This window comes from Lytechinus pictus, chromosome 12 (genome assembly GCF_037042905.1).
Source record: "Lytechinus pictus isolate F3 Inbred chromosome 12, Lp3.0, whole genome shotgun sequence".
Taxonomy (NCBI): domain Eukaryota; kingdom Metazoa; phylum Echinodermata; class Echinoidea; order Temnopleuroida; family Toxopneustidae; genus Lytechinus; species Lytechinus pictus.
In genome coordinates, this window is record NC_087256.1 from 7565084 (window position 1) to 7582700 (window position 17617).

Genomic DNA, 17617 nt, shown 5'->3' on the forward strand with positions numbered 1-17617 from the left:
GTCCTTTCATGAAACGCTACCCTGATCGCTAACAATATATTAGTTCATTGGGGCGAGGTTTCCTTGGAATTTAGGCTAAACCCACTTGGCCTATATGCGTAATTGTAGAATTTATGCACATTTTTTCGCCAATATACCAATGATTTCGTGTTTGTTTGTTTTGTTGTTTTTTATGATTAGAATTAAGTGACAGCATTCACATGATCCATGCATATAGCCGACAGGTCCCATTGAAAAATAATGTGAAAAAAATATCGGAGAAACGATAAAGACTGAAAAAAATTATCGTAGTTTTCGTAATTATTGAATGTCGATTTGCTGTTAGAAAGCTAAGGACCTCTCTTGATAATGTGCAAAATAACAATTAATATGGAGCAAGTCTTTGACCCCAAGCATGCATAATTAATAATATGTTTTTCACACCACATCACTTTATTATTCGCATTTTGGGCGATAGATATTTCGATTTGTAGCATGATTGACGCCAGATTCTCAATTGAATGATGGGACGACGTTTAAATAATGTGCAAAATAACAATTAATATTCAGGTATAATTATGATCTTCATAAATCTTTAACACTCGGGACACTACACTGTAAACCAAGGTGCAAAAACTTGACCAATTGTTGTCCCTATTGAACCATATCCTAATTATGTTGAAATTACACCTTAGTTTTGAACTTCGCACAAAAGATGGCCCTTGGAAGCTGAGGGCAGCACCCCAAGATAGACATGGCCCTTGGAAGTGGGGGTGCTGGGGGTCAAGCACCCCAAAATTTCCTTGGGGTGCTGCGTGTGTTATTTTCCATAGGCAGCACTCCCTGAAAATCTGGTAGGTATGATTAATGACAGAAATGTAATGGAAATGAACGACGCTTTGTAGTAACCCCCTCCCCTTCAGAATTTTCCTACACAGTGCTTGAAATAGTGCTTAAATTAACCCTTTTTCAGATTGGAATATCAAATATTTTCAGCTCGCGCTTCGCTCTCAGAATATTGACTTTCATATTAAAAAATGTATTTAGAATGCCCAGATTCTATGTATAAACGTATAAATCTAAATACGCGCACGCATGTTTACTCAGATACTCAGCTTTTTTTTTACGTGCTTAAATTATAAAGTTTCAGATCAGAATCTCCCCAAAAAATTCTGCTCGCGCTTCGCGTAGTAGGAAGATACCCAATTAGCCTTTTCCTGATTTACAAAACATGAATAGAGTGTCCCGTTTTTAGGTCTGAATCTCAATTTTGTTTGAACTCCCGCTTCACGCTTGCATCACTTGTACGTATAGTTATCCTGTTCATGATTAGAAAGTGCTTAGAACGTCCCATCATTTTTAGGTCTGAAATCTCAAAAAATTTCATATGTATATACACACATATATATATATATATATATGTGTGTGTGTGTGTGTGTGTGTGTGTGTGTGTGTGGGGGGGGGGTGTGTGTGGGTGTGTGTGTATGTGTGCGGGTGTGTATGTGTGTGGGGTGTGTGTGTATAAAAGAACAATGGAAAACTCAATTGTTTCTGTTTCTATCCATGGTAACTCCCGTAGGAACTCGGCAGGACAGCATTTTGCTGATAAACGTCAAGCTGGTATAGAACCAATTACCTAGGAAAACGTTTTAAGTCTAGGTTAATCAGTCATAATGGCTGACCCTTATAGTCGAAAGATATTACTCTCGGGCCTTTTTATCAAAGTGGAGACAATACCAGAGTGGGGATTCGAACTCACAACCTTGCCATTATGAGTCCAATGCTCTAACCACTAGACCACACGACACAACTGTGCCCCCCTCCCACATAGCCCATGTCAGCACCCCCACTGAAAAAAATCGTTCTCAGGGCCCTGCAGATAGCTATGCTAAAAACTAGAAATTCAACAAAAAATCACCTTCATTTCGTAGTGAAACCCCTTTTTTTAGGGGGGGCTTGTCTTTTTTTTCTTTTACACTAGCACCCCTGTTTAAAAAAATATCGCTCCCAGGGCCTTGGCATAAAAGATTGGTAAAATAACAACCGGTGTTTTTATAACAACAATCGAATGTTAAAACTATAACGAAGAATTCAAAATCCGTGTAAAGTTACTGTTGATTATACGAGCGAATGACACAAAAACTTATGCTCCGTGTGTATCTATAAAAAAGACAGCAAAATATACAAGCCAACTTAACTATTACAATTTTATGACAACAAATTTTCGCTAATTCTAATGTCATGAATTCATTTTTATGCCAAGTGTTCAATGGCCATTTCACTTACAAATCGAAAGTTTGGAATAGCGTAAATTCAAATTCTATTCATTTCCACACAAAAAAAAATCATTGCTGAGTTTATATTCGATAGCATAACCGAGAATTGACGAATAAACAAAGTGTGCAAACTCTTATTATGTTGTTCATAGACCAAAAGGTATCATACAGACCGTCACTTTTGTAAGATATAAGTAGATATTAAATTAATATCAATACTCAAATGGTGCATGATTATTATTTCAAATTTCAGAGATTAGTAAGAATTTCAAAATATTGTATGTATATATATATAGCCTAGATCATTATAAGTCTAATATGTTTGACTGATACATGCCATATGAGTAATATTTGAAAATATTTTATAATGAATTTCGATCGATTGTTGAGCATTATTCGGGTCATTATCACGTTAAATGGGGTCATTTTACCATTACTACTTCTTATTCCTCCAAGTTCAGGACTTCTTTGATATACTCCTCTGGGAGGATGACGTAATCATCTTCTTTTTTTCCAAGCAGATGGAATCTTCTGTATTGTAGTCTGTCCTTCATACCCCTTCCCTTCTCAATCTCGGGCAACTGAAGGCGGTACACAGCGCTGTAGAACAGAGAAAATGCAGGTCTTTCTCATATTAGGTTACAACGGTATAATGCAATACACTCGCACTGATATAATTGGGCATAGCATTTATTCCCCCCCCCCCCTCTAAAACTCTTGTGCAGCGTGTCTTCTTTTTTTTCAAGAAGTGATATTCTTTCTATTTGAAATTGAAGTTAAAATTATATTGGCATGCAGTGGCTCAAACTGCCTCTCAACTGGCTTATATGGTGGCGCGTGCATGTAAAAGCGCCAAAAATTGGATTTGGTGAGACGAAAATTTCGTTTTCGCCGCGCCAAATCCAATTTTTGCGTAGTTTGAGCCACTGCAAGTCAGTAGCCGCTTTGAATTGACGTGAACTGGCACCAACTGGCGCCGGCCCAGTAGACTCCAAGCATTGGCCACCGTTGTCTCGAATGAGAAAGCAAAAATAACAGAAAAGTATTCCTTCTGTTATTTAATTTGTTCGATACAGGTAATATCTATAAAATCAACTGACCAAAAAGCCCCATGCATCTACAGACCCAATAAAACTAAATAAGATATTTCAAACAATGGCCTCAAATTGAAGATGGTAATATTGTGAATGACCTACCGTGGATCATCATCTTGAACCAATCGTTTTATTTCGGAGAGATACGACTCGAACTTCTTCACACACAATCCGGGCTCCCAAAGTCCCTACAAACAAAATAATAAACGGACGATGCATGAAGGGGAATATATCTTTGACTACAGGCATATCATTCAACCATTTCATGGCTAAAATGAAAAAGATATTCCATGTCCAGGGGCGGATCCCCATGATTTTCCAAAAAGGAGGGTCACATTTTCCCGCGTAAAATTTGAAAAGCCAAAAAAAGGGTCCTCACTTGTGTATGAACGACATATTCCCATTATAAATACTTGCTGTGACTCTCAAGGGGGGGGGGTGCGCTTGTGTATTATGAACGATATATTTACATTAAAAATATTGAGTATGACTATCAAAAGGGGGCACGGGCAGGAAATGCCTCCTTGGATCCGCCACTGTCCATGACAACTATGAAGTTGAAAAATAATGTACACAATTATAACATAAAATGAACTTCTTTGGATTTATTTCAGGGTCAAAGCAGCATGATTGGGCCCCAATGATTTGTTTTTTTATGGAATACATAAGAAATTAAATCCCCAATCCTTAAACACTAATCCTCCTGGTTATATCACCCTTCAGGTAAACATCCTGTACTCTTGAAACAGGGGTGTTAAACACTCTCCACTCTGAAAACAGGTGTGTAATGAACTTGGACTACTAATCCTTCAGGTGTCTTCTGGTAAGCTCTCTCTCTACACTTGAGGTTAATTAAAATTTGCTTGAAATAGTGCTTTATTCACCCTTTTCAGATCGGAATATCAAATATTCTGGTAAGGTTAAAAGTTAATTAATTTTGACTATTGACCCTTCAAGTGCTTTTTGGTTTCTTTTGTTTCAGGATGACCACCTGGGCCAGCTTTCTTGGGTAATATATATGTTTGTGTGGGCGTGGGTGTGTGTAGATCAATGAAATTGTTATGTGGAAGTCCATTCTTTTGTTTTAGAATGATTCGTTAAAGGGAGGGGGCATCTGAGCCATAGATCTGGGGATCTGTAATCAACCACTTGACTTTCTTGAGTGGTGTGATCATACATGTGCCTGTTTGTCATGTTTGTAATAGAGCCCTATTCATGAGTGTGCCTACATACATGACATAAGTATGTACATGTGAATTGTATTCCAATCACTATCAGGACTTAGGAGTCTTAGGATATGCCATATTTTGAAATAAGGATCCCGATTAGTCAATTCTGTTTGGCGAGTTCAGGGTACAATGCAGTTTATGAATTTATTTTATAGGAGATAAATGCATATCACTAATAAAAAATGCTTATAATGTCCCTTTTTAAAGTCTGTATATCAAAAATTTTCAGCTCGCGCTTCGCACTCGCGTTATTTGATCAGTAAAATACATATATCATTTCAATGGCACAGTCCTTAAAATATCTCTATTAGGTCAGTATACCCGGCTTTTCAGCGTGCTTCGCGCGCCCACTAAGTGACTCAAAATTTTGGCCGGTGCCCCCAATGCCGTGACCCACGGTACGCCACTGGGGGGCAAATCCCCCATCAGGCTCTCCCTGCATGTGGGCACAAGCGCACACGTTTGCGCTCTCGTACCTAATTTAGCTCATACACCCCCCCCCCCCCCAAAAAAAAAAAGGCTTCTGGCTACGGCCCTGACTATACTTCAAAGATTTACATATTACCACCATTTAAAAATGGCAAATTAAAGAATAACCAGTGTTAGAAAGTTAGATCAACATTTCGAACATGGATTGAACGAGATGATGTATGAACCCAACTCTGTAAATAACTGTTTGTAATCCTTTGTCCCCAAAAAATATAGAATACAAAAACTGTTCACATGTCTCCGCGTGGTCAGAATTTCAGAGTTCAGTTACCGGGGTATAGGTTGCACTTTAGCGCGGCAAGCCCAACTATATCATATCCAAAATAATTGAAGAACGGCAGTGTTGCTGTTTGTGTAGCAAGCCAGGGACAGCAAAACAAAACAAAAACACGTTAAAAATCACCATCTGCGACCCGTAACACAAAACTTAGCAAACATCGTACAAAATTTTTCTACGATTGATTGCATTTAATACAATGTAAAATTAATCGTAAAAAATCAAGCGTACGATTAATCGCCAACCTTTGTGTTACGGGACTCTGCTTGTGATTTTTTTTTTTGCATTGTCAGCCCCCCCCCCCCCCTTCAAGACCGTTCGGTGGCCCCTGCAAGCTGGATTCAATTAAGACCCTATTATTGGCTCTATAATCTTACGGCGCCCCATTTGACATCCATGCAGGGGCGGAAATCTCTCCCAAAAGTTAGGGGGCAAGGGGCTGGAAATTTTGACAAGCGCAAAAAAACAATAAAACATGAAAAGGTTATCACCCAAAATTAAGGTCATTTGGACGAAAATAAATTTGAGAAGTAAAAAAAAGGTTATCATCCCAAAGGTCATCTCGTCCTAAAATGCATGTTTTATTTCGGTTTTGAATGATGTATTTCTTACCATCATAAAAGCCAAAAAAATAGTAGGGGGCATTTGATATTGTGTCCCCCCTACTATTTTGAGTAGGGGGACACGTCCCCCTAGCTGTCCCCCCTGGGATTTCCGCCCATGCATCTATGTACATGCGATAGATGATGGAGTGAGAATATGAAATGTGTAAAATAAGAACAAAGCACGATATACCTCTGATTTCAAAGACATTAGATTGGTCTTCATGTTTTTGACTGATGTTATAATTCGCTGGCTATCATTTCTCATCCCACAGATCACTTCAGGAATGCCGGCCATGTAGGCCTGTGACCACCACTGCAACGTCTTGTACCTGAATAATCAAGAGATAACGTCTGGTGTCAATATAGCGTGATGAGCAAAAAGGTTTAGGGCCTTACTTGATTTTTGGATAAGGTGGACCATTTTCTAAACAACAACAAAAATACAAAACAGGGAGAGAGTAATATAAAACTGAATAATTAATTTTCGTATTGATTTGGGGAATGAAAAATCAAATTAGCATGCTATTTAAGGAAATTCGTGATAATTGATATAAGGTTGTGAAATCAAAATATACTACTCTTTTGACAATTGGGCGCTCAACAGGTACCCACCCAACCCGGTTTCCGAAGAGGAAAGATTATCTTGTCCCATTTAGGTTACCGTTGATCAATCGCTGAATCAGGGAACTTGGTATTTTCTCTTTTCCTTTTCACAGAAAAAAATTCAGCAATTTTATAGGTTGAATAAGAGCGTTTTTCTTTATCTCTCGATGATAGGGCGTATTAAAGAAACCTCCGAAATAATTTTATAAATATTATAAAAGATGTTAAAGGCAAAGAAAGGAGACGAGAGGCAGGGATGAACAAAGAGGATAAGATACAGAGAGAGAGAGAGATGAGGAGAGAGAGAGAGAGAATGAAAAGGGGAAAAGAATGTACAAAGATGGGAGGGGGGGGGGTAGGAAATTCAACCCGACCTGTTAAAATTAGTCAACGGTTTTCCTACAAGATCATCCCTTCTGGTCTTAATGCAGACATAGTTCTCTGGAGGTCTCTGAGCCGAGTCCTTTCGTTCTGCCTGAACTTCGGTACTGAGAATGATGCGGTGATCGCCGTACTGCTACGTATTCGCTATATGCATTCACCGGTTCGTTGATGTCGGGCTCGCTCCCGTCAGCTTCGTAAAATCAAACAAAACTACCTAAGAATATGCTTCAAATAGAACGAATATACTTATTTCTATCCATATAATAATAGGGGCCAGTAGTCATCGTGACGTGTGTGACGAATCCTATGTTTGACGGGGCCAGACATGATGTATGTGGGGAAACTTCTAAAAAGTTGAGTGATCGAAGCGAGCGAACAAAAAAATGACATTTTTATACGAAAAGATGATATTGTGGTATATTTTGACATGATATTAAAAACATTGCTATGATATTTTACCTCTTTATCCATCGTTTTCGTTCTTTTTCTCCCTTTTTTTTTGGTTGTGAAACGTTTTGGATGTCCTTTGATATAATTTGAATTTGGAGCTTTCATTTTCACTTTAGATATCTATCATAAAATTGTTTGTCGTAAATTAAAAAGAAAAACTCACTACATCTTGAAGATTGGATCCTCATTTTTAAATGACAAAAGTTGCTTATAATACCTTTGGGGGTGGTCGGGAAAATACTTTTATTTTTGGTCATTTATATCCATAAATATCATATCGTAGATTGCATCTCTTATACATGAATTTTATGATATATGGCCTTCTCTTTTTTTATCAGACGAAGAATTAAATCCTTATATTCAGCGAGAACAATTTTAGTATTATGCATTAATCTTTCAATACTTGCTGTTCATAGGCTTGATATTTTCAAATGTAGTCCAACTCATTGATATACGCCTAATATTCTAAACATTTCATACATCAAACAGTTCAATTTTACGAGGTAATAGTAACTATGATGGCATGAAATAAAACCACAGGAGAGCGCATGTGCTAATACTATAAAAGAAATAAAAAGGAGTAACACTTACAACTTGTGATGTATTGGGCAAATTTCTTGCCAGCAAAACCCATTTCTATTTGCTTTGCAGTTTCTTTGTTATCTTTCACGTGCTCGATGTAGTAGGTTCCGTTACAAAGTGTTACAAGCATTTCAAGTTTGTCGGCACTCGATGCAGCACGGAGGAGGCGACAGAAAAATCCTCTACGACCTACGAAATCTATTTCAAGCCTATATGAAAAAGAAAAAAAAAACAGGGGTAATATGCTCCCCCTTGAAGGCCTATACACTGTTAGAAATTGTATCCTTAAAATAAAAGAAGTTCCTGCAGCAAGGTCTCGAGAACACCTGTAATCTTACCAGATTGCGTAATCTTACATTATATCATGTAAAAGTACAGGAAATTGGTATTTGGTGTATTTTGGAACCTTACAAATTTCCTTAAATAAAACACAATTTTCCCCTTTTTAAACAGACCTGTTCTGTTAAATTGTATAAAAAATTCCTCTTTTATGAATTGACAGAATGATTCTGTTATTGCATGCTTTTCTGCAAAATCTTGTTTTCCCCCCTGTAAAATCAGGTTTTCTTTAACAGTGTACGATGTGTAAATCTGTTGTTAAAGCCTAATTTTGATCTTTCAAAGAATGTTGGTTACCCCCCCCCCCTTCCAAGGTGAAGTGACGTTACCAGAAATATAATAATCTGTATGTCTAGGGTCATTTGTTAGTAGACAAGATAAAAACTTATCTAATTATGTCCTCGTATTACACGATTTGTACTGTGTGGGCAACAAAGTCATTACATTGAACAAAATTATGACTCTGTAAAAATAAACAAAAAACAACAACCTAAAACTTCCACAATCCGCGTTATTCTTGCACAATGATGCAAAAAAAAAGGAAAAAAAGGAAAAGTAAAACATTTGGTGTATATATTCACAGTTATTAATATTTTCATTAGACCTACCAGCAACTTATTACTCAGGTACTCCAGGCTGAAAAGTAAACAGATAACGAAATATCACACAAACAAAACACTGAAAATTTGATCAAAATCGGAAAAGGAATAGCAAAGTTATGGCATTTTTAAGATTTGCATTATTCCGGTGAAACAGTTCTAGGCATGTCCTCATGAATATTCAATGAGCAATCGATGATGTCATATCCCCACTTGTTCTTTTGTATTTTATTATATGAAATCAGGTTTATTCAAATTTTTTACCAAGAACTGAAAAAAATTGGATTGACGACTGATTTAGTGCATTAGATATTCATTGCTGCAACTTATTTCATTATAAAGTAGACATATTATTCACACATGTATGAAAAACATGAAACTATTATGATTTCATGTAATAAAATAAGGAAAAAAGGAAAGTGGGGATGTATAATCATCAGCCGATCTAATGAATATTTATGATGACGTGCATATAACTATTCCACAAAATATTGATAAACTTTTAAATTCAATAACTTCGTTATTTGTTATCAAATTTGTATGAAATTTTCATCACTTTGCCCTGTGAATTTTACTTTATATATCAAGATATAAATATTTTCAGACCGGAGTACCCCTTTGAACTGTATGTGGACCAATTGTCACATCAGCCTTCATGTTGTCAAACATTTTCAAACTTTATTTTGTTATTTTTAAAAATCATTTAATGTGGGTATTTGGAATTTCTGCATATTTCCTAAATGTCAGTTTCTTATTTGGGGGATTTAGTCCAGGATAGAAGGGGTCGAACCTTGTTTTTTTATATATACAATGTTTTTTGATGGTTTCTTGTCAATTCGAGGGTGCTGATTCCGAATCTGAATGATGCCACTCGTGTAACCTTGAGCATTTTCTGCAAATTGGCAAAATCCAATATGGCCGCCAAAATATTCAAATTACCCATGAAAATCATAAAATTGTCCACACATTGGCTATAAAGTACATGCAATTGTGCTGCTGGAGTGAAATAATATCTGAAAAATGATTTTTGTCAAAATATTTATTTTCTTGATATCAAAATGGCCGCCATCATAGACCCCTGTACAATATGAATGGGGAAAATACATTTTTACAAAATTGAGCACTGAAATGCAAGTAATTATGATCTATGAGTGAAGCAATGTCTGAAAACATGTTTGCTAACGATATTTATCATTTGTTATGTCACTTATGTGATAAATCCTGTATTTTGATATTCAAAATGGCCTCCAAAAGCCCTAACACTATTATGTACAATGTGAATGGTGACACAAAAAAATCACAAGAGTGAGCACTAAAATGCATTTTGTTAAGATAAACGAGTGGAATACTGACTAAAAACATTACTGTTAACGAAATTTATTATTTAACATGCCATGTATGTGATAAACCCTGTATTTTGATATTTAATATGGCCGCCAAAGGCCCTAAAATTATGATCTACGATGTGAGAGAGGACAAAAACAATCACAAGGTGAGCACTAAAACGTATTTTTTGTGGTAAATTAGTGGAATACTGTCTTCAAATATAATTTGCAACGAAATATATTATTCGGATTTCATATTTGTGTTAAATATTGTATTTTGACTTTCAAAATGGCCGCCAAAAGACATTGACTGTATTATGTACAATCGATCTGGGAAACCAATTTTCACAGGAGTCAGCACCATAACATGCATATAATTGTGATTTAAGAGTAAAATATTGTCTGAAAACATAATTTTTAACAAGATATATCATTCATTCTGCCAGGTAGGTGATAAATAATGTATTTTGAAAGTCAAAATGGCCGCTACAGGCCCTAACGGTAGGCCTATTATGTACTTTGTGAATGGGAACATATAATTTTAACAGAATTTGGCTTTGCTTGACTAAATGGTGTCGCATGTGTGAGTGAAATATCGTCTGAAAATATGATTTCTAACCAAATATATCATTTCTTATGTTATTTAGGTGATAAATGCTATATTTAAATTTCAAAATGGCTGCAATATGTTTCTTTGTGGAAATTATCTTTCCCCATTCAAATTTTACATATTAAGATAAGGGACTATGGCGGCCATTTTTCATTTTTAAAAGGCTGCATTCATCGGTGACCCGACAATTGCTCCGCTGACATCTGCTCCGCCGACAATTGCTACGCAAAATAAGACAATTGCTCCGCCGACAATTGCTCCGGACAATTGCTCCGCCGACAGTTGCTCCGTCGACACTTGCTCCGCCGATATGTGCTCCGTCGACACTTGCTCCGCCGATATTTGCTCCGCCGATATTTGCTCCGCCGACATGTGCTCCGCCGACATCTGCTCCGCCGAAAATTGCTCCGCCGACAATTGCTCCGCCGATAATTGCTCCGCCAAAAATTGCTCCGATTATACGACAATTGCTCCGCGACAATTGCTCCGCCGACATCTGCTCCGATTATACGACAAATGCATGAACATCTTATTTCTCCAAGTTGGTCTATGTTAAATGATAAGAAATTCATCCTGATACAAATTGTTTTGTCGTTGTTTTGTTCTTGTTATTCGTTAATGTTTTATTTATTTTATTCTCCCCCTATCATCACAGCTTTCTGCTTAAAAAACAAAACAAATTGTTCTCCCTGCCGCTGCCACATGCACTTGACAAATTGTAACGGAGAAGGGGAATGACACACTCCCCATCGAAATTGTGAATCTGGATTTTTGTTTTATTATATTATATTATTATCATTGGTTTCACTCCGGTCTTGAGCGGGGAGAGAATTGGGGGGGGGGGGTGCTGGACACAATATCTCTTCTGCTTTCCAGCAACTTATACACCATACATTCGTGCGGGCTCTCTCTCTCTCTCTTTCTCGTTTTGTTTTTTCACGTTGTTTATTTTTATTGGTGACCGCTTGATTTATTGTATATTTATCAGTATTATAAATATTAATATTTTTATCAATAATTTGTATTTACGTCTTCGGCCTTATCTACCCTTGCACTTTTTTTTCCTTCAGTTTGTTTCAAACGAAAGTATGATCATCACTGGCGTACAGATGGGGGAGGGGCGTGCTAGGGGTCACGGATCCCCCCATTCTCCCTACCAATGAAAAAAAAAGAATAAAGGAAAGGAAATAAATGTCATCCTTGTCTCGCCCCCTCCATTTTTTGGTGTTGGCTCATTACGCTACTGGTGAGTTACTATAAAACTAGACTTCGGTTGTATTTTTGTTCTATTATGTGCAATAGCGACAATATAAATATATTATAATAAATGAATATATGTATGTACAGTATCTCTCTCATTACGTCTAAACAAATAATGTTATTTTTAAAAGACAATAATATACCAGCAATAATATAGTTACAAATTCATGAAACCCAATACGCATCTCACTGAATTTATAATGCGAGCACAAAGCACGAGCTGTTATTGACATGGAAAGGGGACATTTATACGCCTTTTTTAAATTGTAAACATGAAGCATATCTGGGGGGGGGAGATATCTCGTAAAAGAAATGAGAGCACGATGCGTTAATTGAATATTTTTGATATATTTACCAGAGTTACAATTATTCTATATATTTATTTTCTTTGTGTTATTTCTTTCGACAAACTGTAATTGAAGTATTGAAGAGTATATAGGCTGTTATGCCTGCTGATCATGAGAGAATGTGGATTATTTTGCTGATTCATTAGATCTTAACATGCGTTCTTTAAATTTGGTAATTTGGGTACATGTTAGAAACACAGGCATTGTGCATTCAGATGCACATTGTGGAAATGACAATCAGTATTCCTTGCAGCTAAGAAAGGTTTTGAAAATGACACTACTCTCAATTACATGTATACTGTGTCCATAGTTGCGAGTGTGTGAAAATGAAGGTGTTTGCAGTCATTAAAGTGTAGTTTTGGTTGGAAAACGTTAATAAAACTGTCGAGAACGTACAGTCTTCATGATTTCATTTACCTCATGTTCTGATCAGTAAATCAAATAAAAAAATGATAATGACAAGAACTTGTTAAGTTTATCCTTCTATTTCAATCCCATGAATAAACAGAATTCGCGATATTCAGAAATAATAAGTCATACACCTCCTTTTTTCCTCAAGCTCTCACTCACTCCCCCTCTTTCTCTCTCTCTCTCTCTCTCTCTCTTTCCCTCCATAACCCTTTTCACAATCATTTTTGTTTGATTTCCGCATAAGCAAAACGACGACGACAATGATAATGATGGTGATGATGAAGATGCTGATAATGATGCTGATGATGATAATGGTGGTACAATGATAATGATAATAAGTACATGAACACACGTTTTCTTCTCATATAGTTCATTCTTGGAAAATACATAGGCGGCCCACATGAAGGTATATCATTTATTGAAGAAAATCTTGTTTGATTGATTTTTTTTATTTTTTGAAACTACGTGTAAAATTATATCCCCCATCAACAACAAATTGTTACTTACATTATAACATCATAATGAATATAATTCGACTATTGGCGGACCATATTTAGATTTAGATTAAGATTTATTCATTTTCCGTTCACAAAGCACAACATAATCAAAGTAACAATACATAGTCAAATTTAAAGTACAATATCAATCGGAATAATGCATAAGAATTAGAACGTATAAACAATGAGAACTAATGCGAATTAAAGTAACCTTGACTAATAACTATATAAAACAGAACATATGGATTTTATTTTTGGATTATTTTTAAAAATTTAATTATCCTTTTTCTATCAGTGAAGAAAACAATCATGATCAACTTAAAACAAAAAAGCAACTCACTATTATATACAGTATTATCATAATCTAAAAACCTACGGTGTGTATGACATGATGTGGATGTGGAGACCAGACTGAGAGCACTGTGTGTACGAGAGGATATGGAAACCAGAGTGGAGGGGTGTGTCGAGAAGGTGACACGACATGTAGCCTTTCACAAGTTGGTATTTTCTTGAATATTAATTTTTACTTACTGAATGTCTTGGTCATGTTTGTGTGGCACAAAATTTGCCGACAGTAAACATTTTGCGTGACTACAGTACAGGTTTTCGACAAAATAAGGTGGGGTATACCGTTGAATTTCACCTGGAGCAAATGTCTCCACTTCGGAGCATATTTCGCCAGTCTGAGCGATTTTGACGCTAAGAATGGGGTATGTCTAATTTGTTTCTACTGTTATAACATGGAGCTATATGGTTATAATAATTACATGAAAACGCGTTTTTTTTTTTTTTTCAATCGCCAGGCACGTGATAAAACTTAAACAAATGCTCCCCCCCCCACCATGAATAAGCATTAAGAATATCTCTCCCTCCTTTGTGCTTACCCCTTTTTTCTATTTCTTTCTATATGCATATATCAGGGGCCGCGGAGCCAGGGGGCTTTAGCCCCCCAATTTTCCAAAGCCGTGTACAAAAACGTAAGAATGACCATATGATTGTGATTTTTAGCATGGACAGCCCCCCACTTTTGACTCAGCCCTCACTTTGAAAACCGTTCCGCGGCCCCTGTGTATGACATGTAATATATCATGCAAGCATGATAGTTTAAGTTTACTTTGTAAATTCATGGAGCTATGCTCCATGGTAAATTGACGCCTTCAGCCTGTGCTACAATTGTTATGCGTATGAAAGTACGAATACAAAAATGAATAAATAATTGTCGCATTATCGGAGCAATTTACGGCGGAGCAGATGTCGGCGGAGCAATTATCGGCGGAGCAGATGTCGGCGGAGCAAATATCGGCGGAGCAATTGTCGTATAATCGGAGCAATTTTCGGCGGAGCAAATATCGGCGGAGCAATTGTCGTATAATCGGAGCAGATGTCGGCGGAGCAATTATCGGCGGAGCAATTGTCGGCGGAGCAATTTTCGGCGGAGCAGATGTCGGCGGAGCAGATGTCGGCGGAGCAAATATCGGCGGAGCAAATATCGGCGGAGCAAGTGTCGACGGAGCACATATCGGCGGAGCAAGTGTCGACGGAGCATCTGTCGGCGGAGCAACTGTCCGGAGCAATTGTCGGCGGAGCAGTTGTCGTATTTTGCGTAGCAATTGTCGGCGGAGCAAATGTCGGCGGAGCAATTGTCATGGAACCGCATTCATCACCTTTATGACACAAGCTATGATATATTTCGTTAGAAATCATTGGGTTTAGACAATACTTAACACTTACATCAAAATTAAGCCATTTTCATAGTAAAAATTTTGTCAAAATTCTCTGTCCCCAGTTACAATGTACATACTACTTTGGGCTATGGCAGCAATTTTGAATTTCAAAGTAAGGCCTTTATTACCTTCTCAACCATTATGTGATGTATTTAGTCAGAAATCATGTTCAAGACCAAATTTTACCCATACATATAGTTACGTGCGTTTTTTGTTCTCATTCTGGTGATGATTAGTTTCCCTATACGCATGTTACAGAATTTGTAGGGGCTTGTGCGGCCGTTTTGAAAGTCAAATACAGTATTTATCACCTACATGGGAGAGGAAATGTTATATTTCATTAAAAAAATCACGTCTTCAAACAATATTTTCCTTATACAACAGAATTATATGGATTTCATAGTCAGGCAAATCCTAATTCTTTCAAAAGTATTTGTCCCCATTTACATTTTAGATAATACTGTAAGGGCCCAAAGGGGCCATTTTGAATTTTACAATACAGCATTTATCTCATGCATGAAAAAGGAAATGATATGTTTCGCCAGAAAACATGTTTTTAGACAATATTTCACTCGTAGATTACAATTACATTCATTTTATTGTTTTTACTCTTGTGAAAATTAGTTTCTTCATTCGCTTTGTTCATAATACAGATAGGGCCTATGGCAGCCATTTTGAATGTCAACATGCAGCATAATTACCGAAATAGCAAGGGAAATGATATGTTTCGTTAGAAATCCTTGTTGTCAGACAGTGTTACACCAATATTTCGCAGTTATTGGCATTTTAAAGTCAAACAAATTCAAAGGTTGTGAAAATTATTTGTCCCCTTTTATATATTGTACACAGTATAAGGGGTCTATGACAGCCATTTTGAATATCATAATACAGCATTTATCACATTAGATAGTATACAAATGACATAGTTTTGTTAATAGTCATGTTTTCAGACAGTAGTCCACTCGCAGGTCACAATCACATGCAATAATAGTGCTCTTGTTTGAAAAAATATTTTTCCCCATTCATATTCTACATAATAAAGTATACAGGGGTTATGGCGGCCATTTTGAATATCAATAAAATAAATATTTTGTCAAATATCGCTTTTCCAATTGGTATTTCACTTCTGCACAACAACTACATGTATTTTATAGCTAATGTGTGGGCAATTTTATGATTTTCATGGGTAATTTGCATATTTTGGCGGCCATATTGGATTTTGCCAATTTGCGGAAAATGCTCAAGGTTACAAGAGTGGCATCATTCAGATTCGGAATCAGCACCCTCGAATTGATAAGAAACCATAAAAAAACATTGTATATCTAAAAAAAACAAGGTTCGACCCCTTGTCTATGGGGCCTATCCTGGACTAATTGGGAAAAGTGAAAGTCATTCTTATAAAAATGTTTTGTATACTTGCGGTGGGGCGGCTCGGTGCGTGAGAAGAGAAAAAATATAGGGGGTAAATGAAACCGAAAGGCGCATCATCAGACTCCCAGAGTTTTCGTTTTCTTACTTTCTTGATGAACCCTCCGACTTTAAAATCTTCTTGTCGATGAGCTCGTCTCGATGATCACGAAGCCAGTCCAGCATGGGGTTCATCGACGTCGGTTCGATACCAGATGGTTTCCTGTCTGTGTACTCTGAAAGCCCGTGCATGAGATCGAAATTAGGACAATCATCGTCCGGTTCGACGAGGAAGCGTCGTTGACTCAAATCATTGTGATATTCTCTATCCTCACCGATCGAAAAGTTTCCCAGAACCTCGTAGCTTCTGCTAGTGGCTCTACTACTAGCCATGTTTCAGTCGAGTACGCAAATATGATTTGAAATATCAAAATAAGGCCTTATCTTCGTAATATATATAATGGGTGTGTCTCTTATAACGCATATCATAATACTGAATAACAGCAGTAATCATTTCGTTTATATTCTCTTTTGCAGACGTTTGCTGAAATATGTTCCAACCACCTCATTACGTGTTTCTTTAAATCAATAATAATCGCGCATTATTGTACAGGGACATTTGTCATACTGTATCAGAGATAGTTAGATGCCTAAACATGGCAAAATTATTTATTTTGGCGGATGAATTCCTATTATCATGATTATTCCCATCGTACTGATAATTCCACGTACCCTTGATGTAGGCTGAGCGTTTAACAACAATTTCTCATTTTGTTATGTATATGTTTATTACTGGGGAATTCCAGAAAGTTATGAGCTCAACCATAGGCAGGAAATACAAATCATAGAAGTAATGCATTTTACAATGATGCATGATGCGATGCCCTAATGAGAGAAATCCAGCCATTTATTGATTCCTACGGGTTCATGCTATATATGCTCATTGATCATGAAAAGATGATTTATTATTGTATTGGGTGACATCTCTTTGCGATATTGCAGAAATATTTTTCTCGTATATGCTTGTACGACTCATGCAATGTAAGTCCTGACCCCGGGGTCCTGACTCGGCTGGGAATAGTTCTAGATTTTTCTCTTCAAGAAATTGGATTGCTCACTTCTAGTCTGCG

The 17617-nt window shown here is 36.8% G+C and overlaps 1 pseudogene; it reads right to left on the reverse strand.

The window, feature by feature from the left end:
- Positions 1–1490: 1490 nt before the first annotated feature.
- LOC129272889 (decapping and exoribonuclease protein-like) lies at positions 1491–16982 on the reverse strand (annotated as a pseudogene).
- Between the last annotated feature and the right edge of the window lie 635 nt (positions 16983–17617).